This window comes from Chroicocephalus ridibundus, chromosome 9 (genome assembly GCF_963924245.1).
Source record: "Chroicocephalus ridibundus chromosome 9, bChrRid1.1, whole genome shotgun sequence".
NCBI lineage: Eukaryota > Metazoa > Chordata > Aves > Charadriiformes > Laridae > Chroicocephalus > Chroicocephalus ridibundus.
This window is the reverse complement of record NC_086292.1, coordinates 11,480,783-11,507,238: the sequence shown is the minus strand read 5'-3', so window position 1 is coordinate 11,507,238 and position 26,456 is coordinate 11,480,783.

The window sequence follows — 26,456 nt, the reverse complement described above, 5'->3', positions numbered from 1 at the left end:
CTGTCTTAAGACTCCTAGAGACCATGAACTTCAGCAACAGGTCTGGCAGCGTTACTAGAGATGGCATTCCCTGGCTACTGCACACAAGAGTGTCACCCACACGCAGAGAACTTGGCTTCTGAACTCAGGTGGTTTATTAAAGCCAGGGAATCTCACTGGTTGTGGATTAGCCCTCCAATCTGCACATGGTACTATCCTGTTTTTTTCATAAAGTAATTAATTCTCTTACAGTCTTTCAGAGACTAAAATTTTCACTGACCCAATAAAATATGCTAAAATTGCTTACAATGGCGTTGCTTAGGATTTGGTAGGAAGCCGTTATATCATAGTTTACAGAGGTAATGGCCAGTATTGAGTGTGCATATTGTAAACTATAATGAAATGGGAAAAAATTACTTTCAGATGCATTTTCACTCTGTATTTTGTAATAACAACAATGTATCAACCTTTCTAATATTCTTTTCTCATGATTGAGTGGACCTATTTGGTTTGTTAATGCACACAGGTAAATCTTACAGTATCATTTGGCAACTGTTATGTTCAAGCTGGAATGCTCTTATTTCTAATCTCTCTACTTCCTCCCTTAAAATATTACCTTGTGCTAAGGCTGGGGAGCAATAAGGATGACACACAAGAAATCTGCATCCACTCTGAGAACGCGAGAACATTCCTGCTTCCTCAAAACACCTGCTTTGCCTTATAACCAGAGTCATTGGACTGTTTATTCTGCAAATATGTCCTGATATGGGATGGTATTTTGATTGCTTTTCCATTTCTCTTTCTAAAATTTCTGATCATCCTCAGAATTCCACCATTTATTTTGGTCAATGCTTCTGTCTCACTCTCTTCTTTGTTGCTTTAGTTTCTGAAGTACATGTGTGTATGTATATACACTCATACATTATTTTTCCTGCAGAGCAGATAACAGAGAGCCAGTAACGTCTTTGTTGTTGGTTCAAATTAAAACTTGGCCTTGCTCAAATATATTCAGATCTAAGGAAGACCAGATACTAAAGTGAATAGTATAACCCATCTGTATCAGTAGAATATCAGATCAAAGCCGTGTGTATATGCATCTATAAATTGGAGATAGTTCACAGATAAACCACATCCAGCTTTTATAACTGGGTACTATTTGTTCTGGAAATGTAACCTGAAGTCTTGATCAAATGCTTCTCATATTTATGCCCCCATTTCACTTAAATGGAATTACTCCAATGAGAAAGGCAAACAATGTGCAGGATTACAGGATTTCTTAAGGAAGGATTCAAAATACATCCTCTAGTATCAAGTAAGACAGCAATGCCTCACAATATGCTTAAAAAGCAGAAACATTCAGAAAAATTTATCAAATGAAACAACCCCAAATGTGAAATCACATCTGTTAAATCTTCAAAACAGAAATGTTTTCAGACCAACGTACACAGACAGGTCCACCCCAGGAGTCTTAAAGTGAATGAGTCTCTCTCAACCAGCAATATTAACTTAAACACACTTCGGCAATCTGAGAAAATATCAAACAGCTGGTGATTGCCAGCATGATCCCAACGTATTAGAAGGATGATGTAGAGAATAACAGATTGGTTAGCCTGATATCAATACTGGCTGAAATAATAAACAGTTCATTCAAGACTGTGTCAGCAAAGCATCCAAACCTAAAAATGCAATGAATGCCACTCAGCGTTCCTAGAAGGCAAGTCTTGTTATTTTGGCAGGAGTGTGTGCCTGGTTGATAATGGCAACTCTCTTGGGGTGGGGTACTGAATTCTTCAAGGCATTTGACTTAGTACATCAAATTTTGATTTTAAAATGCTCATAACAGCAACATAAAACAGGACAGCTTAGATGGGTTATTGGCCCACTGACAGATCAGAGAATATAGTTGTTACTGAGGCGGTATTAACTTTCTTGCTTCTATTGGTAACACTTAAGGACTGGTTTGTGTTATAACAAACTCCAGTATTTTTAACACTAGAGTTGCAATAAGGAGGGGCTGCTGTTACAATGTGATATGAATCACCTGATAAAATGATCACAAGCCAACACAATATTTTTAATTTTATACAAATATGCAGCAATCTATCCAGAACATGGATGAAAGTGATACCTAAGGATTAGGATTTTCATCTCTGTCTGCCTGCTGCTCTTGAGTTGATGAGCTCTCACTGCACTTCTGTAGCAGTACCGTCTAATATGATCGTTGGATGAATAAAAGGAGGGGGAATTATCAAACTATCTTATCCTTCTTAACAGCAATGGCAAAAGCGGTATTAGAGCCTGGCATCTATATTTGAGAAAAGATTCATAAATGCTAAAATCACTTAAGACAGTGAAGGGAAGCCATGGAACTCAGACACGACCCCCCTGCTCTTCTCTCTTATTACAGGGGTAATTAAATACTGGAGCAGTTTGTACACTCAGTATCTCTGTAGCCTTCAAAACAAGATTAGATACTTCTTTAAGAATATGTTGTTTTACAATTGCCTTTCCTAAGGTGCTACACTGTATGTTGGTCTGTGGGTTGTCTAGGCTATGGAAGCTCTTCAACATGTGTATGCAGAATGTTAGGCCAGACAGGATCAGACAGTTCAAAAAGTTTTTGAGCCTTCTCCTTCCTCCCTAGCTCGTGAGGAGAATTGTTCTTCGTAAAGATGATGAGTAAAATTGGATATGATGTGATCTGAGGTGACCAACACATCTGAAGGGACCAGGAAGGCCACAATCACCAATGCATGTTGCCAAAAGTGTGTTTGGCTTGTCTGCTTCTTCTGAACCATTCTGTGCTCTGCACACGGGAGCACAAAAAATTTGTGGGAAAATCCAGCTCAGGCCCAGGGACAGGCACATGTGGAAATCGGAGAAGGTGAAGGAACTGTGTAAGTAGTATGGAGTAGCTACACACCTGGATTCTTTCTAGACTTTAGTAAATAGTCCCTATGGAATGAGTGAAACAGTGAGAATGATAGGAAGCAATTCCCAGCCGTTAGGCCATCTCCCACGGCAAACTTTAAACCTAGAATTCATCTCACCTAGTGTTAAACATCTAAAAGATCGGCATTAGTCAAAGCTAAATTATTTGAAGCTTTGCTCTATATATTGCCAGGAGATAGGTACCACCAGAAAGCAATACATATTTCCTTAAATTAAGAGTCCAAAAGAGATGGAATCACTTTGTGATACCTCTTGGCCATATGGAAGCCTAGGTGAGTTTAGACCGGACATCTAGTTTCTGGATGGATAAAGCCAAGTGAGATGAACCCCATGCTAAATACCTTCTCCAAAGCATGGCATTAGTAATGTTTCTGAATTTAATGGCCAAAAATATGTTAATATTAGCAAAATAACTAATTTTCCTCTTCTTTTATGCCTCTCTGAGACACATTCATACTGTTTTAGTGGAACAGATAGTCTCTACAGTTTGGGTTTTTTGGTTTTTTTTTTAACTTTTTTTTTTGATTTACACTCAATAATCTATAATTGTCATACCAAAGAACAGGAAACATCTTCCAACAGAAAGTGATATATCTAATACTATATATTCAATACACCTGCAAAGGGAGTGTGTCTGATTGAGAACTGCATACTGTACTGCAGCCTTGCCTGAAGTGAAGCACAACTGGGTGCAGCTGTGCACCTCAAGACGGGGAAAACGTCCACATACTCAGTGTGGGTCGCACAAACACGAGTGCTGACACTTCTCAAACATTCAATGAAATTCACGTTGGCTTGGAACTGAAGAAGCCTCTTGTTCATGTGATGTGTTTAATCATGTGATGTGTCTTGTTCATGTGTTCATGTGTTTAATTTCAGTGAGGTGAATGCATTTTTACAGTATTTACCTACCTCTAACATAATACAATTTTTTTTTAGCCTTTAGATACACTTCATTTTGAATCTGAGATTTTAGTCTCCCTGATTTATTGGGCTTCTTGGGTAATGGAACTTCTTTGATCCTTTAAACCAAAGTGAAATGGAAGACAGACGTGGAAAGCACTACCCCAGATGAGATTTGGCAAGGAATCAATATTTTACAGTTTAAATATGTATTAATCCATGGCAGAACTAAACCATTTTAACTTTTTATAAGACAGTATTTTACCCTTGTGAAAGTGTATGAAAAGTGTATAAAAAGTGTGTATTATGGAGTTATTTTGCTGAACGTTATTTATGATACACTTATCTCATTGGGGAGAAGCAAGAGCTAGTGATATCTGCCCAGGGAAAAATTATTGGGTGGTAGTTTCAAAAGAGCTTGAAAGATTTAGTCAGTCAATTCCCAGTGAATTGGGAGCTGTGAAAGGAGTTATGGCTCTAAATCATATAAGCGGTTTTGAAAATCCAGCTCCTCCTTCCCCCTTTTTCTTTAATTGAGTTCATTTGTCTTTCATTTGCTTATTGTGACATTCTCAGGCAATTTGAAGCTGCTTCAGAAATAATAACAGGCGAAATATACACATACTGTCTTCTGCTGTTAGAGGCACTGCCCTGTGGACTAGAGTTGGGCTGATGGCTGCCTCTCTAATCTACTCCCTTGTTGAACCCACAAAGGAAGCAGCGCTTTCATGTTACGGGCCATCAGGTGCAGAAGTGGCGGTAATAGAGAATGTCTCCAACAGAAGCTGGAGTGCGAGACAGCAGCGCTAGCAGCTAACCAAATACACTCCTGAGCTCCCAGATGAACCGCCTGGTGTGGCTCTGCACCTTCTACCCACCCAGGCTGCAGATCCATTGGAGCACTTCCCAGTGACCAACAGCAGGACTTTGGTCTTGCTCAGCTTTAGAACAAATCAGCTCTTTCCTAAACTGAGTTCTAAGCATTTGCCTGATTAAAAACCAGCTAAAAGTACTCTTAGTCGCTGAAGGGCTTCTGTAAATGACAAAAAAACCCCAACAACAAACAAACCCAAACCAACCAGAAATACTCTTAGTACCTGAAAAGCTTTTGTAAAAAAGCCAATAAAAAAAGTAACCAAAAAAATTACAGTGGTACTTTCTCTGGTACCTCTTACTTTAACAATGCTTATAGTATTGATAAAATGATAAATGATGTGATTATATCTTAAGGATAATTGAAACCGAACACAAGATCTTTTCATTTAACCATTCTGCTTTGAAACAGCCATTTCAATTCCAATTTCCTTTTAGTAAAGAGCTCTAAAATAAGAACTATAGAAATAACTGCAGCATATGCTTTTCTTTACTTCTTTTGGACAACCTGTAGCAACCACCCATAGTGTACTCCTAGCAAAGTAGAAAAACAAAGAGTTTTTTAATGAGAAAAACCAAGACTATACAATGTGGCATGGAGAAACATCTGATATAACTTCAAATTAAGTCCTAATTAGTTCAAATTAGAATTTAACAAGATTGAAAATAATAGAAGTTTTCAAGGCAAGGTGATAAACAGGTAAATCAGACACCAGAGAAATGCATAACTTCTAGACATATACCTAAGTTTATTTTAGACACCAATTTTTCTGCATTGCTGAAACATAAGGCTTATTTTATTTGTTTCATCTTTAACTTTACCTCAGTAAACAATTTTCCTTTTTTGGACATCTTTCTTAAAGCCTCATTTGCACACTGACTCTATATAATTACCAACATAATTATTTAACATTTATATAACAGCAGTATGGTCATATAATCAAGAGAAATGGATCTACAGCACATCCAGAAAGAAAACAAATACTTCCCTTAGAGAAGGTACCAAGGCTCATATCTTACTGTTTATAATATATAACAGGTTTTTAAAAAGTCAGAAGGCTGTGCTTATGTTATAGATATGAATAGCTAAGACAAGCAAAGATATGATTGCTGATATTCCTATTTTACGGGTGAAAAGCTGAGACTGAAAAATGGACTTGCCCAAAATCACAGAGAGAGTAGGTGAGAGAAAGAGCTGGTAGCTTGCCTGCCTGAATCCTAATCCAAGACAGTAGTCCTAAAATTAGAGTGAAAGATTTCTGTAAGAAATTGTAACATTAATATATGTAAGCCTGAAAAGATTTAAAGTTCTTAAAAAAACCCCACACACTTGCAACTAAATATTGACTAATATATGAACTTTCTCGAAGAAAATGCCCCTTTCTCTCTCGTCTTTTTAACCCTAAATTACAATGTGTGGTTACCAAAAAAAGAATTATGCCTTCTAATTCACGTGTGTCATAAAAAATGTACTCTTTCATTCTACTTGACTTAGCATCAGTCTTTAGTGTTAGAAAACAAAGTTCTGAGTCACGGATCGCATCTTCTCCTTTACCTGACATGGTCTGTCTTTCTACTAAATATTGTCCTGTTCCTGTTTCCTTGCTAGGGCGGTTCTTCCAACCAGGGAACAATCTTGTCTGTGGGTGTTACACAGTCTGCACACAACCTGGTTGATGTTCTCAGGAGGGAGCTGTGTAATATGCTATGTACAAATGCTGTATCATATCCAAGTCCATCAACCCTGTTGCAGAGGGGAATATGTCTGCATCAAATCATGAAGTCTGCTTTGTGTCTGGGCTAAAATACCAATACTGTAGCTTCATTAGTTCTTACTTGCCCCAGGGCGGCCTGTTATACTATTCTATTCTCTGATAAGCCTTATTAGATCTCTTGTTGTGAAATCTTAGGATTTAAACTAGTTATATTTGGTAATATATCTAGAAGCAGCTACTCTCATCTGAGTATCACCAATACACATAACTCCACTGAAATTACATGACTTGAAGAAAACAAATCATGTAGAAATGATCTTGACATTGTTGTATAGAATACCTGCCAAAGGGACGGCAGATAGGCGGGATTCTGTATCTGTCACATATGGTGATATTTTACATTTTAAGCTACAGTGCACGAAGTCTTGATCACAGTGTAGTGACTGGCAAAGCTCCCACCATTTCAGTGAGGCTGGGATTTCAGTCCATATGTACAGCTAGTAATATTCATAACATCCACGGTAAACTAAAATAGTGGGTTGTTCATCCTGAAATATATCTTTGAAGGTTCTTGGTACTGAATATTACTGCTAGAAAGGGGAAGGTGGCACAAATGACCCTCTTGGTAAGATGGAAAAAAGCCTTTTCACAACTATTGGTTCCTAATGTGAAAGCATTAGAACCTGCATGCAGTTCTCTAATATGTGCCAGGCAGAAAGTAAGAGCCCCCGTTGGCAGAGCAGTGAACAGTATGTGCTGTCTTACGGAAAGATGGGGTTCAGTTTTATCCCTTCCTGAGACAGACAAATGTACACAGAGCCACAGATGGAACCAATGTCCCTTTTAATCTCAGGTGAAGGGACACTTGACTGAGCGTAGAAGAGTTTTTAAAGCTGCTGTAACTTGGGATCTGTTGCCAGCGGCTCACATTGGTTTCACAGTAGGACTGTGAACTGAGGGGCAGGGCTACCTGTGTATTTGGCATATTGTGCTCTTAGGAGTACCTCTACAGAGCAGCTTAGGGCTGGAGAAGTCAAGTTTCATCTTAATAGCACAGTATGAGAGCATTTGCTGTAGACAAGAGAGTGAGTCCATGCAACTGTTTCTGTGCAAGCTGGAGCTAAAGGACCACCAGACAATCACGAATTGAGCTTTCTTTGCCTGTGTGGAAATATAAGACATTTTGTCCTTTTTTCTTTCTGTGGTAGGTTGTACGTATTTGTTTATTGTGTTTTGGTTTATTTATACAAGTTACATTCATCTATATAATTCTATTTTTGAAAAATATTTAAATACATTTAAGAAAGATAGATATTTATACAAATATGAAATCTGTATTTATTTTGTAAGTCATTTATAATTACTGCTATATTTCTTATTTACTTATTATACTTCTTATACTTTGCGATGAAGCAAAACACCAGACAGAAATACCAAATGAGAAAATCCTGCTCCTTGCTCAGAACAGGCTCTTCACTGCCTGTATCTCTGGCTGAGACTTTAGTTCTTCCCAGTCTCTGAAAGCTGATGCATGCCTGTCCCTAGCAAATGCTGTTTTTTTCACTTGAAAAACATACTGAAAGCAACCAAGTGCAACAGTGACTGTATTGAAAATTACAAATTTTGTATCGTCCTATTTTCTTATCAGTTATTATGCTGATCTCTAAATGCTATATATAAATGAAACTTAGCTAAGACAACACGCAGGCCAATATAGAATTACAATACCTTGGAAGGTAACTGTTGGTGGTGTTTCTTAATACTTGCACGTTCTGTAACAGCAAAACAGCAGCTGTCTGACATTTCCTAGTGACTAATTAGCCTTCTCCCCTCCCCCCCATCTAATACTTATTTAAGCAGTGATGACTGACAGGGAGGACTTTCCTAGCAGTTAATTACCAGATAAGTTAAGTCATGGCACACTTAGCTGAAAAGAAACAGCCTCTCCATCAGTCATTATTGCTTAAATATAGCCCAAATTGGTCCATTTTCAATTCTTGAGTAACACCTGCAGGCAATATTCCTTTAAAATGTGCATGTAATAGGACTTTTATATATATAGAATAGCAGGTATATTTATGTGAATACTATCCCTCTGTGAAATCAGTTGAAGGATCTTGTGTGTATTGCCAATGTAGGGAGGTAGAAGAGTGAAAAGAAAAACCACATGCTGATCCAGCAAGGAGTTTTCTCAGAAGCCTTTTTGTTTGATGGAGTATGGGGAAGACTGCTGCTTTCTACAGACCGAGATGCTAATACGATAATCAAACATTTAGGGTTAGGTAACCCCAGGAAAAATATTAAGTATTAAAAACAGGCAATGACACAAGCTCTGGATAATTTTTTTGAATCACTTCAAGAAAGTATTTTTCCTAGCCGTCCACCTGTGGTATTTTCCTGACAGATAGGTATTTTCCCTCATAGTAGTTCAATGGCTTCAGTTCAGATCTGGTGAACTTGGTCCATTTCCATTCGTGTTAAGGTTAATCTCAGACACTTGGTTAGGCACTGCAAGGCCAAGGCCGTGGCAGATGCTCCCTCTGTATTTTTCTAAGGAAGTGGAAACTTGTAGTGATGGCACACAAAAAACAATAGTAATTTTAACTGCCACAGCAACATATGTCAGAGTTATCTCATTATTCGGAGCATACTTGAGTTCTGAAGGCTTCAAAGTTAAAATCCTTGCTATAAGAAAGGAAGTTAATTAATCAAATAATTTGCTGGGAATCTCAGCCAGTCAGGAGCTTCAGCAAATACTATCTTATATGCTCGCTTTTGTTTCAAGCTGAATACTAAAAGTTGAGGCATTAATTTGAACATATTCCTCACTTTATGTTAACTACAGGATTAAGCCCAGGTAACTCAATGTCAGTTTTTACGTAGATCTTCGTTCTCAATGCTCCTGTTGTTCTACTGCCTAGCTTTAATGGGATGGGAACTAAAAGTTTTGATCAGAACCAGGTCAAGAAAAAATCTTACGTTTCTATTTGCCATTTGTCAAGACCCAGAGGTTATTAATCTTACCCTTTTTTAACAGTTTTGCCAGGTGTTAATTCTCCATAAACTCAGATTTAAACATCACTATTAGAGGTACTTTACTTTATACCTCTTACAGTACTTTTAAATATTTTATGCGGCTTCAGCAGTAAACCTAGCCAGAATCTGCTAAACTTCATGGCTTCCCCTTAAATTTTCCAGTCACTCTTGTCCTTGGTATGCCTTTTTTTAAGAATGAAAATGACAGTACCTACAAAGGCATTGAATTCTACTGCTTTTTTGCATGTGTTTCCCCAGCCCCCCGTTTCCCTTACTTTAACAGGGGAATACCTAGCAAATACCACTTTCAGGATCCTTCCCTGGCAAAGAGTACAGCCAGAGCCATTTGTAGCACACGGTGAATGTCCAGCTGTGTGTTTGGATGATAAATGCCAACAACATTAGGGATTCTATGACTGGCTACCTATTTTAAGCAAATTGCATCATGGTAACATCTAAAGGATTTAAAGCAATGTGGAACAAAACCTCAGCAATGACAGGTGACCTGGTCTCTGTTAATCTTCTGGCATAAATATGTACAGGCAGTTTCTAGCAGTTTTATAACAGCAGAAAAAAATTTTGCTTTCAAAAATAACAGATCAGAGTTAATGAAGAACACTCACCTTTGCCTGTAATAAGAAAAAAGCACAAGACTAAATCAAAACTTCTTGTTGCCCAGCGAGATTTGTCTATCTTAGATAACACACACATTTCCTTGGTTGTATCAGGGCTGACGAGCTAAGCAAGCACTGCCTGTCCTTTGATCTTCAACCGAGCGCAGACCCTGGGCTCAGTCCTCACCCAGAGGAATGGCACTGAGGATTTGGTAGCTGTCCCTCGTCCCTCTGAGTTACTGCTGCGCTGACATCCCAGGACCGTGCTGAACAGACCAGTGATAGAAGCACCGTTTCAGCTAGCTTGCAAAGCTGGCATTGTTACTCATGAGAATAGCAGTACACTGACACTTTGGGGAATAACTAGATCAATTCAAGGAAATTGGCTAAAAATCTCTTATACGTTCACTGATCAATCTCTAGACCAGAAAAGTTGAGGCACTTCAAATTTTCCTCTGTAATGTATAGGCTGAATCATTTTCCTACAGCAAAAATACCCCTTAGTGTCCCAGAACGACCTCAAGATGCTAAGAAAAAGACTGATACTCTATTCTTTTTACTGCTAAAAGCCTTTTGAATACTAACAGTAACTTGGGTATCAGGGAGTTGTTTGTAGGCCATTTTGCGCTGGACATTGTTGTTGCAGTTTCTTAAAATTTATATACTATCTCCGCTTCACAAGTTTATACTTTTGAGGGGATCACCTTGAAGGAGTCAAAGATTTTTGAAGGGCCATCTCACCATATTGTGGCAGCCCACCTCAGTATTAACTGCACCGTAGTTGTTTCTTGGGACCAGTTTCATGCGGAAAACTCAGTTGAATTGCTTATTTTAAACATATAGATTATAATCCCCAATATATACCATTGACTGTTGCTTCCAAACTGGCTGATAAATGTGGGGGAAGGACTACATAGATAATGACTGGTGGTGAAAATATTTTCTCTAGGCTCTTGAAGAGAATGCACGATAGACATCTAGCTAGACACCAGTGCAGACTGCCTGGTGTGGGAAATATCCAGTATATAGTAGCCCATTTTCCCTTGCATATTGTTTTTCTATTAGAAAATAAAAATTCCAACTTGTACTTTGGAACAAAGAAGGTACCAGAGCTATTCTTAAAACCTGTCAATGGGCTTTTGATGCAAATGAATACATACAGTTTATCTCTTCTTATCTCACAAGAATTATTGAAGCAGATTTCACCTCTGTAAATGAAATCGGCATATTTGCATATCCTTTTGCTGTATTATTAAAAGGCTGCACATAAAATTATGCATATTACCAGTGTCTGAAGACTTAAGAGTCCTGACTTGCTTTCCTCACTGTAAAAAAAAAAAAAACAACAAAAAAAGCTTGATGTCAGCAAGCCTTCTGGCTAACAGCTTTTAAATCAATAATAAAGAAACCTACAAGTAAAAACATCTAATAACCTCTACAAATTTTATGGATGTACCCTGCAGTATGTGAACGTTGGGTTAAAATTTACAATGATCCTGCTTTGTAGTATGTGTGAGTATTGAAATTTTCATTTAAAACAATGGATTTCATAACAAACAAGTATAGAGCTTAATACTGGTATTTATTTATTACATTGATTTTCAGAGCTCCTTTCAAAGCAAAGTGATCAGTTAAATTCAAGCATAAAATGAATGAACACGCTGGAACAGGTGCCACTGAATTGCTGTTCATTCCTGAATTGCTGGCCACTGCTGCTGATCAAAACTCACAGATTTAATTTGCATGCAACAAATCGCCTGAAGTTAAAAGAAGATGCAAATGGTAGATTTACAACTAGCTAGTAGTCCGTCAGCAGCCCAGTGGTTAGCACAAGGCATTAGGGATATGGGAGCCCAGAGGACATTGCTACCTGGCTGCTGCCCTAATCTGTCCTAAACTGTGCTGTTTGCTGGTCCAGAGCAGCATCCTCAGCCTCCCCTCTGGAGGAGGAGCTCTATCGACTGCTTGTTGACCTGGAAGAGTTAAACAAGAGAGACTTCAGACCTGGGAGATTAGGATATTCATCCAGGCTGTAGGGCCAAGCCCCTTTCAAGGGATTTGAATCAGCTCTTCCATATTCAGCTGAAATGCTGGAACTGGTGAATTACCAAATATAAGAAACAAGAAGTGGTTGGTAACTCCCGTAATGCCTCGTTTCCTTTGCTTGTCTCATAATGGCTTGCTAGGAAACGAACCTTTCCAGGGCAAACTTTTTTGCTGAGCTTGCCGTGGCAAGTACATTTTAATACTCAGTTCTGATCTAAGAAACAACCCCAGGTCTTCTCAGATATTTTGGTACAACAGCCCTACTGAAATACAGTTCATTCACTGGCAGTTGAGATGAAGGAACAATCTATTCTGTGTCACATATTTCACATCTTTTGAACTCTAGAGGACCATGCAGACAGATCAGGCTAAGCAACAGGAAGAGCGTGAGAGGGACTGCTAGCACTAACACCTCAGTTCCACAGCCACTGAATCTGATGGTCCTCTGTTCTCGGCCTTCTCTCTTGGCAGTGGTCTTTGTAGTCCCCTAGGGAAAGTGCTCCCCTCCTTTAAACGGGTCTTGGTAAGGAGATCAGATGACCTAAGTCTTTAGAAACTTGAAGGATCAGCCCTTTTGACTTACAGAGTATACCTGGAATATTGTTATCAGTGCCTTTACATCTTTTAAGATGGGGCCTTTGGGGACAAATAGTTCCCTATGCTTTTAAATCACTTTGCAGAAATTTCTCGTTACATATGGTGTATTGACTTTCCAAGATGTATGCATCTGCAAATGAAAGAGGAAGCTTTGCAGTTGGACACCATATTTTATAAAATTGACGTGGCTTGTTAAAATATTTAAACTTTAAAAAAATCTTTCCATTAAAACAGAACCAAGTCGATTTACTTACATTTTGAGGGGTCAGATTTCAACAGAAATTACTTGTGCTTAGGCTAAGTTAGGTTTTCATTAGTAATCATGTAATTGATATTCATTGCTCATTACAGTTAAGCAATTTCAGGATAACTGTGCAAATACTGAATTTAGTGAGCTCTTGTAAAAGCCAAATTGATCACAAATATGTAAGGTCATTCCAACAACATGGGAGATATTTGCTCTGTTATAGTTCATACTCAGGAAAACTACTTGCAAAACCCGATCGTCTTGGGGGCAATTTTGCCAGCGTAGGCGTTGATATGCTTGAAGGCGCTGTGCTGTATGAAGTGACATAGAACACAGAGGTCAGAAGTCACGTTAGTAATGGAACTAATCCTGATTAAAACAATTTTTTTCTAGGATAACAGTATTTATGGAGATATCCAGGAAAAAATGTTGGAGGTAGCCCATGATTGCAGCTATAGGAGCTGAATACAGAAATGCCTGTAACTTGGTTTATTTCATTTTATGTTGTATTCTGTAAAGCTCTACCATCCACTGCTGTTTTTCACATTTGGTCAGAGATAAAACTGACTTGGCCCCTTTTTAGTCTATCTTTTTCTGGCATTACACATGCTATTAATGGTTCTTTTTTGGATTCCTAGGTCTCTTTCCATAAAAACAAGGTAAACGAGCTTCCCAAATCTCCAGTTTTTGTTAGCTGCAGCTGTGCTGAAACCTTTATCAAGTTATATTTTGTACTTCCATGTTCATGATCCCAGGAAATTTCAATGTTCATTGATAATATATATCATTCAATAGTGGCATTATTAAGTATTATTACCATGATGTATTATTACCATGATGTGGTATAAACGGTTTGTTTAGTGTCCCAGCTGCTCTACACTGAGTTGGAAATTAGGAATTCTGGGTCCTGGATTCTTGGCAGTAGTTTCCCTACAGACCTTGGCCAGTCCTCTCAGAGAAGAGATGCTAAAACAAGCCTAGAAAACAGCCTGTGCGCAAAGAGAAAAAAACAGAGACTCCGGAAGGGAGACATGAAACCAAGTTCAGAAACAAGAGAAGGACTTGAAAGGAGGGAGCAATCTCTTCAGCAGAGTGAATGGGATGAAAAAATAATTATTTTATATAACAGGATTCATATATAATATTTCACATCAACGTTAGGTGGTCTGAGTGGATACTGGGCCTCAAAGCAACAGGAAGGCTTGATACTGAGACAGATACCTACTTTCTGGACCAAACCCCAACTAAGCATAACTGCTCCTGACTCTCCAAAATGTCTGCCTGAAGGATAAATGAGCACATCTATTCTGGTCAGCAGAACTCATTGAATATTTATATGCAAGTTTTCATTTAAGTGAAATATTTCAAGGCATTTACTAGAACTGAAGAATATGGATCTTTGAAAATAAGAGTCAATAATTTACATATACTGCAGATAAGATAAGCTTGTTTAAAAAATACAAATAGACACAAAACCCATAATAGTCATATATTTTTGAAACAGTATAGTCTAATGGTTACAGCAGTGTTGGGTAGCTGGTATCTTTTCTTCCACTTGTCTCTGACGTATTGCATAGCATTGCCTATCTCCCTGCCAGCTATGAGCTTGCGAAGCTCTCAGAACATTTAGCTGAAATTCTTGGTCCTCCCATTCTGCAGAGAGATCTGCACAGCCAGGAGATGAATAACAGGAGGAAGGATGGTCTCGTGATTACTGTTATCCCAGGAGACATGGATTTGTTTCTGTGTAACCTTAGAGGAATCATATTCAGCATGCCTACATCTGGTGATGCAATGTCCTGCAGAAATCCTAGAGCTACTGCTGAACCAGCTGCCTGTGAAACATGCAGCATTTCAGTCCTTCTGGTTGCACCTGAGCCTGTGCTGCGGTACCGCACTGTGCAGATCTAGCAATTTCCTTGGAGCTTGCCCCAGTGTCTCTGCGCTGGTCTGCAACTTAATGTTGTCTTTTTTCTTCCTGTGCCTAAGATCTCCAGATCTAAATTGGGAGCAACAGCACTTCAAAGTGGTCTGCTACGAATGGCACGCATGGTCACGAGCAGTAAAATACTATAGCATGTAAACACCTCCAAGACAAGAAACATTCTTCTAAAACAAACGAACAAACAAACCAGAGTAACAGGTAGCAGCAGCTTCTTTGCTTAATTTATTCAACATCTGAGAAACAGAGGCTTAGGAAGAGACAACTAGACGTGTAATTCTCCTTCTGTACTGGTAAAAATATAACATTTACTAAGCAAATGCTGCTTTTAAAACTTGCATCTGTAAAATGTTTAATTAAAGTCATGTATAGTGGTTCCACCAAATGTCCTGGTGAGCACATATTTTTCATAAAATATTGGTATTGAACTTCTGTTGGAGTTCTGAGTATTTAAGAAAAATCCCAGGGCAAGCAAGATTCATTCCACGCAGGGAAAAAAAGAAAACACTGGAGACTTCAATTGCAGTAACATACTAAAGGAATAATGTCTACAGGTAAAAAAACCCTTGAAACCGAATTCTGAACTAGAAATATGGATAGAATTTTTTGGACAGAAATATAAATAGCTCCTCTTATAAACTGTTTCTAGTTTGCCAGAGCAAATGAGAATAGTGTTTGGTTTTCATTTGAGCTGTAGAAAAGTCTCTAAGATTGATATTTATGAGGCTTAATAAGCCAAATTTACGAAGGCAGGTTTCTAGTTTGAGTTCTTGTGATAACTACAAGGAGACGGTGAACTTTGAATGGAGCCACAGGAGCATGCAAAAACCAGGCAGAAGACAAGGTTCAAATACAATTTGGTACAGACTTCGTTGACTGCAGTTAGGGTTTGGCCTGAGGCAGAACACCTAAAAGACTGACCAGAAGGAAAGTGCTAGGGACTTCCTCATGTAGATTTAATTTAGTGTATAATCAGAGTAATACTAGGGCAACAGGTCAGACAAAACCCCTAAACCAGACAGACTGAGAGAACATCTGGTAATGGCCTTCAGGGAATGAGCTAAATGACTCCCTGGGACAGTATACCTTCCCAGGTGTTCAGTGAGCCAGGCAGCTGTAGGGAGGATGCAAGGTTTCTTATTTATGAGCAGAAGCAAGATCTATACCCATAAATCACCGTGCAAGACATGTAACTCTAAAGTACGTTTTAACAAGCACAATTAAGAAAAACTACCGAGAAGCACAGAACTCGGCGCTATGTAATTTAACACAAAGCTCTGCTATGATTTAAGAGTCTCTGCCACTGTTGCCTTAATAATCCCTAAATCACCTGCTGCTATAAAAAAGCCCGCTCCCACCCCCCAATATATAGATCTCTGCTGAACACAGAGGTTAACTATTTTGTGCCAAGTGGGGCTTGTAAAGCCAACCAAGCCGCAGAAGAGACTTAACAGGACTCTGCGAAGGACCAGTGCAATGGGGAAACCTCATCCTCTATATCCTGCTTTGACTCCTTGTTTCCACACTATGTTCTTGTCCCAGCTGACCTTCTATTCCAGCAACTGACCTCATGAAATGTCGACAGACAAGAACATTTATGGTAAGAAAACATTTAAAATTGATAAATACACCACAAAAGTTTTAATTCATAATTTTTTGGCCTATAGCCAATGAGATTCTCATCAGATTACGCGCAATAGTGTTATGACGTTTGCACAGTTCTAATGAGAAATTAGCAAAGACCCGAATCCTTGAAATCAGCTATTCACATAGGAATGACTTTCAGCCCCAAGTTTAGAAGTCTAGATGAAAAGGAGTTGCCAGCAAGCAACCTTTACAGGAGAATAGCTTGGAAGCAAGTTAACATAAAAGGGAAGAATAGCCGATGTGTCAAGAGATCTATTATGGATTACAGTCAAAGTGCTAAACTCTACTAATTAAAGACAAAATCTTTTTTTCAGTCTTTGTTACACATTGGACCAATGAGCTGCACGCTCATACGGGTGATCACTACACATCCTAAATTGTTTCTTGAAATGACAAAAACCAAACATCACAAAGCACAGATCACTTAATATTATACGCCAAAAAGATTTTAAATACAGTTGAAAATATGAATTCAGCCCTGAGCCTTGGCTGATCATTTGGTGATTTCAGACTTTGTCAATTAGAGGTGCTGAAGGACTTTTCCGTAGAGCACAGGTGGTTTGAGGTTCTTCCTGAAACAAGAGGACTGGCTGACAGATACTATGTCTGAGAGAAGCTGACACCGCTAGCTTTTTAAGATAGATTTAACATGATATATTTAATACAGATAATGAAAATTTCCGTGAATATCAGGGCAGTTTCCTCATGGTTTCTCTTCTCCCTTCCTGTGATAGCTAATCAAGAGTGACAGTAACAGAGCAAGTAGTGAGGTTATTCCTTTAGCCCAAACATTGAGATCCAAGACTGAGTAGGCACTAATGACCACTGACGAACCTTACAAATACACCTTCTTCTATTTTCTTATAATTTCATGCTAGTAGAAAGCAAGTAATTATATTCAGAGACATTTTTTTTCCCACACACCTGGAACTACCAGTCAGGTACAGCACAGGATACAAATACTTTCCTATGCTGACTTTAGAAAACACGGAAGAAAACTTGTGAGAAACTGAGCAGAAAGACCATTCTTTGGGCCACAGCATCTCTACAATACATACAATCCTGCTTCTTGATTAAGAAAATATCAAGTAAATGTTGCCCACTTTAAATCAATTTTGTTATAAGGCTTGTCCCTTAATTGTTAACTCTGAAAAACGTGACTCCATAGCAAGTGTTTTTAGTGAGTATCTTCAGGGACTAAGACCACATCTTTGGACAGTTAAGACCTAATAAAAAATGAACATACTGTAATGGTGATTAAAGGTGAAGTGGAAATAAATTGCTGATATGTAGTGTAAAACTGAGTGTGCTGGATCACATCCTGAGACATCCAAAGATACACAAAAACTGTAACATAATCAGAAGTCAAGTCCTGCATGTACAGTCAAGCCATATTTACAAGATAAGAGACCAACATGGAAGCACTGACTGTAAAAAAGCTGGCTGATCCTGGTGGATAACCATCACAGTGTGATGCTGAGGACAAATGGATTAATGAGACATTTGAACATATAGATAGGGAAGCACTGATTAGGAGGAAGTATTATTTCTCTATTTGATACTGGTGAGACCTGTAGTTCAAAAGGCTTTTGCTAAATGGTATGGAGAGACACAGGAATGCTTAGAAGACTGGAGAATGTATAGCCACCAGGAACATAGTCTCTTCAGTTTACCAATGCGAAGATGAAGGGGAAAGAGGACAATTGTATTTAAGGACCAATATGGAGAACATAACTCTGATAATGGTATCTTCAGTCTGCAAACAAAGCTTTAACAAAGGGTCAGTGCTTAGATACGGATGCCAGATACGTTCAAGCTAAAAATAGCATTCACAGTTTTAACAGGAGGAGTTATTAGATCTTGCAACAATTTAATCAAGGTTGTGAAGAATTCTATTAATGGTAATTTGAAAATCAAACGTAGATGTTTTTCTTAGAACTCCAGTTCAAACAAGAATAATTTCATAGATGTTTAACACAGCTAGATAATAATAGCACAGAGGTTTCTCTTGGCCTTGTAGTCTATGACCTTATTAACTAGATGGCACATTAGTGCTCAGGTGTCTGTGGGGAGGGGTGCAGTTTACATCTGTTTTGGCTGCAGTGCTTACATCTCTTTTGTGCACTTGTACAAACGGAGGGATTATCTTTTATTTACCGCTCAAAGAAGCAAGTGCTGCTGAATCAAGTTCAGAGCCCTTTTTGCCTTCCTATCATCGTACTGCTTCTGAATTTCAGAGCACTAAAAGAGGACAATGAGGTGAAGATGAGGGACACCTTCCACCAGCAATGACATTTGTAAAGTGTTGATCCATCCAGCTGCAGTCTCTGCAGAAAATGTTCCTCAGCTTATTTACAAGCACATTGATACACGCAACAGCTTTGTTGTCTCAGGTTGGGCTTGGGGATGTTCAGCTGAGCAGATTAATTTCCAGATTCTGTTTGACTAACCTACAGATACTTTCAGCTAATTTTCCTCTTTCACTGACTATATTTGACTTCATCTGCACATACAGAGTTAGTACAGGAAACAGCAGTATTGCAGCAAGACACTTTTTTTTTTTCAGACTCCCGTACCTGCTCCAGAACACAGAAAAACCCCAATGAATTTTCTGTTACAAAGCAGGCACTTAAATCAAAATGAATAGTTTCAAACAAAAAGTTTAACAAAAGCTCCCTCCTGCCCTGGCTCCCAGATAATGAACTGGGGTCATTCTAAAGAAAAGAACAGAAATTCTGTGACTAACAGAGCAGAGTGTGAAGGGTTTTTAATGTCATGGCAGATTTAATTATCGTGTGTTTCTTTTTATTATTATTATTAAACAGTGAGGTAACTAGGAGGGGAAATCAATACAATGCACCATCTTCAAAACAGTGCTTATACGTACCTATAATTAAGGATTCCAGCCCGCGCTTTATTATGCTGGATATATGTGAATGGGGACATGAAGATCCAGTGGAAGGAGATGGATCTTACTGAAAATGCTTTATGTCGTACATTGGTGAAATCACTGGCATTAGCATTAAAATAGGTGTATTTTGCATTCCAGTCTGTGTACTGGGGGGACCTCTCTGGCCATGCTGGATCTACCAAGTTGCTTTATTTCTTTGCTTGCTCTGCTAAATAAAAGTTTGATTGCTACAGGAGAACTATTATAGGTAATAATGCACTTAGACTACTGTTTGTTTCCTTCAGTGATACCATTGAACGTTGCCTGTTTGGTATAGCTGTGATTTCTTTTGGTTCATTACTAACCTATTAGGAATTATAGCAAAATAAGTAGGTCTTCTGTCTAATTGAAAATAAAATATTTCCATTATAATGGTAGAAGTTCAATGACTTTGTTACCCTAACTCTTTACATATCATGGTGTACTTTATTGCTTATCCCATTTAATAGTGCAGCTGCAAGTTTCCTGGCCTTTGATCTTTCTTTTTTTCTTCTACCTTTCTTTCTTTCAGAGGGGCATTATAAGCTTATTTAGGCTAACGAGGAGATTGCATGTCTAGTAAATGTGCACAGCAAATAAAACCAAATACTTCTTAATATTACAGACATATTTCAAACATCAGTGAAGTTCCAAAGTGAAGAATTGTGGTGAGTTGACCCTGGCTGGATGCCAGGTGCCCACTAAGCTGCTCTATCAGGGGGACGGGGAATGGGGGCTGTGGTCAGTTCATCACACGTTGTCTCTGCCGCTCCTTCCTGCTCAGGGGGAGGACTCCACATACTCTGCCCCCGCTGCAGCGTGGGGTCCCTCCCACGGGAGACAGTTCTCCATGAACTTCTCCAGCGTGGGTCCCTTCCACGGGGTGCAGTCCTTCAGGAACAGACTGCTCCAGCATGGGTCCCCACGGGGTCACAAGTCCTGCCAGAAAACCTGCTCCAGCCTGGGCTCTTCTCTCCATGGGGCCACAGGTCCTGCCAGGAGCCTGCTCCAGCACGGGCTCTCCATGGGGTCACAGCCTCCTTTGGGCATCCACCTGCTCCAGTGTGGGGTCCTCCACAGGCTACAGGTAGATATCGGCTCCGCTGTTAACTTCCATGGGCTGCAGGTGGCTATCTGCTCCTCCATGGACCTCCATGGACTGCAGGGGGACAGCCTTCCACACCATGGTCTTCGCCACAGGCTGCACGGGAACCTCTGCTCTGGCGCCTGGAGCACCTCCTGCCCCTCCTTCTTCACTGACCTTGGTGTCTGCAGAGTTGTTCCTCTCGCATATTCTCACTCCTCTCATCTGCCTGCTACCACACAGATTTTTCCCCCTTCTTAAACACGTTATCCCAGAGGTGCTACCACTCTCGCTGATGGGCTCAGCCTCGGCCAGTGGCAGTTCCATCTTGGAGTCACCTGGCATTGGCTCTATTGCAGATGGGAGAAGCTTCTGGCACCTTCTCACAGAATTCACCCCTGCAGCCCCCCTGCTACCAAAACCTCACCATGCAAACCCAATATGAGAATATTGCAGTCAAAGGAAGGGCTCATATTGATTTCATTGATTTTGAGCCCTGGCTTGTCCTCAAATCAGCAAGCTGAGTAAAACCGTGTCCCGGTTCAGCACTTAGTTCTCCTCACTGCATGCACTTAGGGCAAATCCTGAGCTCAGCAAAACTGTCATTTTTAAAGAGAACTGAGTTACAGTTTGATAATTACTACGTATCATACCCTGGTAATGGTCATTTCCAATGCTTTGTTTACAACAGGAAAAAAGTATGTTTATGAAGTGTCAATTAATGTGGGATTCCCACAATTGTGTAAAACCTTATGTCTGGGATATAGGTGCTTTTATATCAGCTCAGCTACTGAAGATGAAAGTTTGCTAATACTCTTTCTCTCTAATGCAAATGCACTTTGAGGCTTCCTTGCTGTTCATATTCCTGATGTTATTTATCAGGGAAAAAACCCAGGACAGTAACTTCTCCTGTGAATTTTATGCAAAATCTTTATGGTGTAAACAGAGACCATCATTACATTGGGAATCATTTCACATACCAACATTTGTTTGGGAAGTGATCATCTGTGTTAGCCAACAACTTGATATATAGAGCAGTTAAAGAAATATCTAATTTTAAAAACACAATAGCGACATGATAAGTGAAAGAGATCTTCTCTAGTTTACAAATAAGTTTTCTACCTAAAACAAATATACAATGTTTGCATAGTCAACAAAAGGCCAATATATCCTCCTGTTTTCATTAGAAAAAGAGAATAACTGGTTGTTACTGTCAAATTTTCCTCTGTACTCCTACTGTGCACTGGCCCAACTGTATTTGCAAAGGTGTGGAAAGCAGTGAACTACATGCTTCACTTCACCTTTTGCCATATTAATAAACAGAGAGTCGCACCAGCTGGGGAGTCCCCCTTGCACACCCAGCCTTGCCAGCATTCCCACTGGAGCCTTGGGCCAGGGGAAGAGCCTCTCTGATGCATCCAGCCCCAAAGACCTGCACCTGGATCGCTGGGCTCCTGGGATGCAGAGCAAACACCACCTGATCCGCTCGCTTTGCATTAACTTTGAAAAAGGCACCTGAGCAAAAGCAATGGAAGTTCATCAGCAGTTGGGTAACCACTTTTGCGCTTTTAGGTGACCAAAGCGGATCTTGATCATCTCTGCACTTGTCTGGTCAAATTTGCCAGCTCTTTAGGCAGCTGTTGTTTGATCCCCACCCATGACAAATATGCCAGTCAGATGGGGGTGTTCCCATTTTTGTTAATCTGTAGAAAGGAAATTACTTCCCAGATGCACCAGCAGTTAGACATATGACTTAACACACACGACAAGACAGCATTAGCTGTGCTATAGTGAAAGCTGAAAATTCTTTCCCTCTTCAGGCTGTTTCTCCAGATGTTTGAAAATCTGCATGTTTAGTGAGTTTGCCCTCAAATCTGATGAATTTTGTGAGGCACAGGGAGGCGTTTGTCCTGTGTGCTGGACCACCTATGAAAAAGGCAGGAGGAAACACTTTGTCCCTCTGGCTCCTTTGGTGTCACAGGCTTCCTTAAGCTGATAGTGACTGACCTTCCCTCTTCATCCTCCTTTCAGGGATGCGGGGATCAAACCAGGGCCCTGATCACATCCCAGATGGTCTCAACGTACACACCAGCTGATGCCTGGCACCCTCTCTCCTCTTGAGGAAAAGACATCTGTGATCCTTCTCACAAGCCCTGTTCGCTGCTCTCTACTCCAGGCTCTACAGAGTGCCATCCTACTCCCTGCTTACTGTGCATAGGAAGAAGGAAGGAAAACTCGGGGATCACACCAAGTCTTTCACTTTGTCACATCCATACTTGCTTTCTCTTGAAAATCTTTCAGAAGTACCTTTTTGCGGAAGCTCTGCAATTTTAATCCAACAATGACTGTAAAACCATTTCAAAAAAAGAATACCTGCAGTATTTTCCAAGTGTCAACTGATCATCAGATAATGCAGTCTCAGAAGACTAAGGCTCGATACAGGCATGAGAGCTATCCATTTATATTTGAGAAAAACTCATTTAGAGGGTTGTATTCAAATGCCTTTTTAAAAAAAAAAATTAATGCAAAATTTACTTATATTACTTTTTATTTGTATGCATGAGATCAACTACAACGGAATAGTATTGCTAATATAATTACAAGGGCCTGTCTCCTGAGGAGGAGATATTATGCAACATACTCTCTGCTCTATATATTCTGAGCACAGGTACCACAAAGTAAATGAGCAAAATTATTATTTCATCTGATGGGAGTTTTGACAGATTTATTCCTACTCTAAATTTCTTCCAGAGGAACAGAAAGGTGGAGAGGTCTTCCAATTATACCTGAAAGTAGTTAGATTTGGAAAAGAGGAAGAGAACACAGGACAGAGGAGAGATTTCTCAATTGATGGCTTGGTATAAAAGAACTTTTAAAACTAGAAATAAGATGACTTCACAGATATGTAAAGCACGTAATCACACTTAAACAGCAATAATGAAAGAATTAAACTCCACAGATCTGGGAATCTGTCCTCTAATTGAAGGAAAAAAGAGCAGAAATTTCCATTGTCACAAAGCTGATCTAGGTTCAGCTGTTGACCTCTTTTCATTCTCTCCTTGTTAGACTACTAAATACCAGGAAGTTATAGCTATACTAAAATGAAGTATTGGATCAAAACCATTTTGCAAAAGTACTTTTTCAAAAGTACTTTTTATAGTTGAGGAGGATATTTGATCATTTTGCGGAAATGTTCTATTTCCTTAGGTATTCAGCTTTTAAGAAAGGCCAGTAAAAAAGCACTGAGGTTACGCAATGTTACAATGCTGGTGCTCACTCACAGTAATTGGAGATTGCTGAGAAGGAGAGATAATTTGTCTAAACCTACAGACTCAGTAATATGCCTGAAATTTCAGCTAAGACTTGAGAGGATCTTAAGAGGACTAACTAGTGTGAGCATGAATTCATGCCCAAGTGATTTCCAATAATTTTATTAGCTCCTGTTTAAATTCTATCCCAAGCATCCAAAAGGAAATTTTAAGTGCAGTACTTTTTAAAATATTTTTTTTAAATTTACAAAGTAGATATACAGAAATAGAAGAGAAAACCAATACTGTGAGGACAAAGTAAAGGAGTATTTCTGGCTGCAATAAGAAGAGCATACATTTAAAAAACGACTCAAGCAAAATTAGATAGCCCAACTGGGTGTACAGAAATTTTAAAAATCTGTATTTGTATATAATCAGGCTAGAACATTACAGTACCTTTGGTAATAGACTGAAGCAAGCTCGGGCTGTGAGTCACAGGTACATACACGCATTTCATCTGTATTCTAACACCTCATGCACTACCCCAGATCACCGTATTTCATTAGATAAACTGGTATTTGTTCTAGAGATTTTACTATGAGACAATAAATGAAAGAACAAAAGAGAACTTTGTATTATTCAGCTTACTTATAGATGAGCCCTGAGTGGCTTCTTTATAATTTCACAGCCAACAGGGTTGCTTTAAAGTTTCATCAAAATAACACTTCTTTGAAGATGTATTGGCGAAATATAATTACAGAGCCCATACTCTGCTTTGTCAAATACCTTTGTAACGTTCATCTAGATTACAGCAGGGATCTCAAGTGAGATTGTAACAGCACTGAAATGAAAAGGGGAAGCCCATAAATCACTCAATCTGTATCTTCAAAATATCTGTCTCCTTGCTAATTTCAAGGCGACGGTTAGTGTGTGGTATAGAAGTACAAAGGTTTGTCAGTTAACATAAGCAGGCTTTTCCAAGTATTTTAACTAAAAATTGAGGTTTAGGGCTATTCAGACTGTGGTTTGTTTTGGCATTGTGGTAACAGAGAGACTATACAAAATCAGCAGCATCATTTTTAAGCTTCTGCACCGCTTTTACCTTTACTGCTGTAATTCAAACATTGATCCAAATAATGCAAGAAATGCTTATGTAAAAGACTGAAAAACTTCAGAGGACTTGGGAATATACATCTTTTGTCCCTAAAGAACAAACAGAGGTCTAATCTCCTAAAAGGATAGTGAGGTGGTCACCAGCCACCTGCTTTTACAGGAAGATACTGAAATGCAGGAAGAAGTCCAAAGACAGAATCATGCTGGACATTTCAGTTGTGAAGAAGACTCTAATGAAGCAAAGTTTGTGGGATGACTAGAAAATGGAAGAAGCAGAAAATGTGTTTGGTGCTAAATGCATTAGAGTTTGAAGAATCCCCAGGGAACGTGGTTCTAAGAACCAATACACTGCATCCTAATTAACTCCTAACTGACCTTTCTGGTTATTTGGTGCCCAGAATTAAATACAGTATTACATTTCATCCTGCTCTGTCACATGATGTCTTTCCATATCCTGGCCCAAATTGCATTTGTCTTTCATGCTGCCATATCAATTACAAACACAAATCTAATTTGCTGCTTGCCTTCTCCAGCAGGTCTCTCCCAGCATTAGTACCTTCCAGTTCCTCACTGCTGCATAATCTATTTATTATGGATGATTTTTTTCCTCTGCATTTTTTAGGTTGATGATTCACAAACATCATTCAGGAGAGAGAACTAATAACAGAGATTCAAAAACAGAAAAGTTGAAAATTAAACCAGACTCCCTCATATCCCAAACAAGTTCAGAGTAATTGTCCTGAATGAAGTCATTCTGTCTTCAGAGCAACATTTTTTGTTTGTTTGTTTCTTTTTAAAAGGAAGACCACTAAGAATGCACAGAGCAGAAAATGTGAGGAAAACGTTGGCCTTCACAGCGTCTCTGCTTTCCTCTGTGGGGCTGCTTCCACACTGGCCTTAGCAGGAGGCTCGTTCCTATACATACACTCCGCTTTCATTCACCTGATGAGATCCCCGGTGCCCTGGGAGTTGGATCAGGCCAGACTACAGTTCTACTCCACTGCATGGAGGTGCAGGACCTAAGTCACTCTCTGGCCACTTGAGCACGTGGCAGTTTCCTTGTGAAGGGACCTACTTGGTTCATGCGGCGGAGGAGGCAGCGCACGAGCTGCCGCGCGTACCATGTGCAGCAAAAGCAGGTCCTCCCCAGACACAGCTGCACTGGGCACGTCGAATAACACGTTCTGTGAATTTATGTTCTACTATTGTTTGCCTTCTTTATCTCCCTCGTATACCTTGCCTCCTTCGTTTTACATCTCTAGGAATTTTCTACAATATGATAAGGACTTTGGATTAGAGGAAAGGTCACTATTGATCTCACTTTGATCAGTTTAGTGAAGGGAGACACTGACCCTACATAAATATTTTATGGTTCTGAGCTAAAAACACCTTTGCAAATGTTTTATGGTCTAACAGAAGTTTCTGACACCACTCCGTTGCCTTTGCTACTGCGAATAAATGCAGTACTGAAGCCTCTACGCCCCTGTATTAGTGAGTTTAATTTTGTACTCCACAGTTAATTTGATATAGC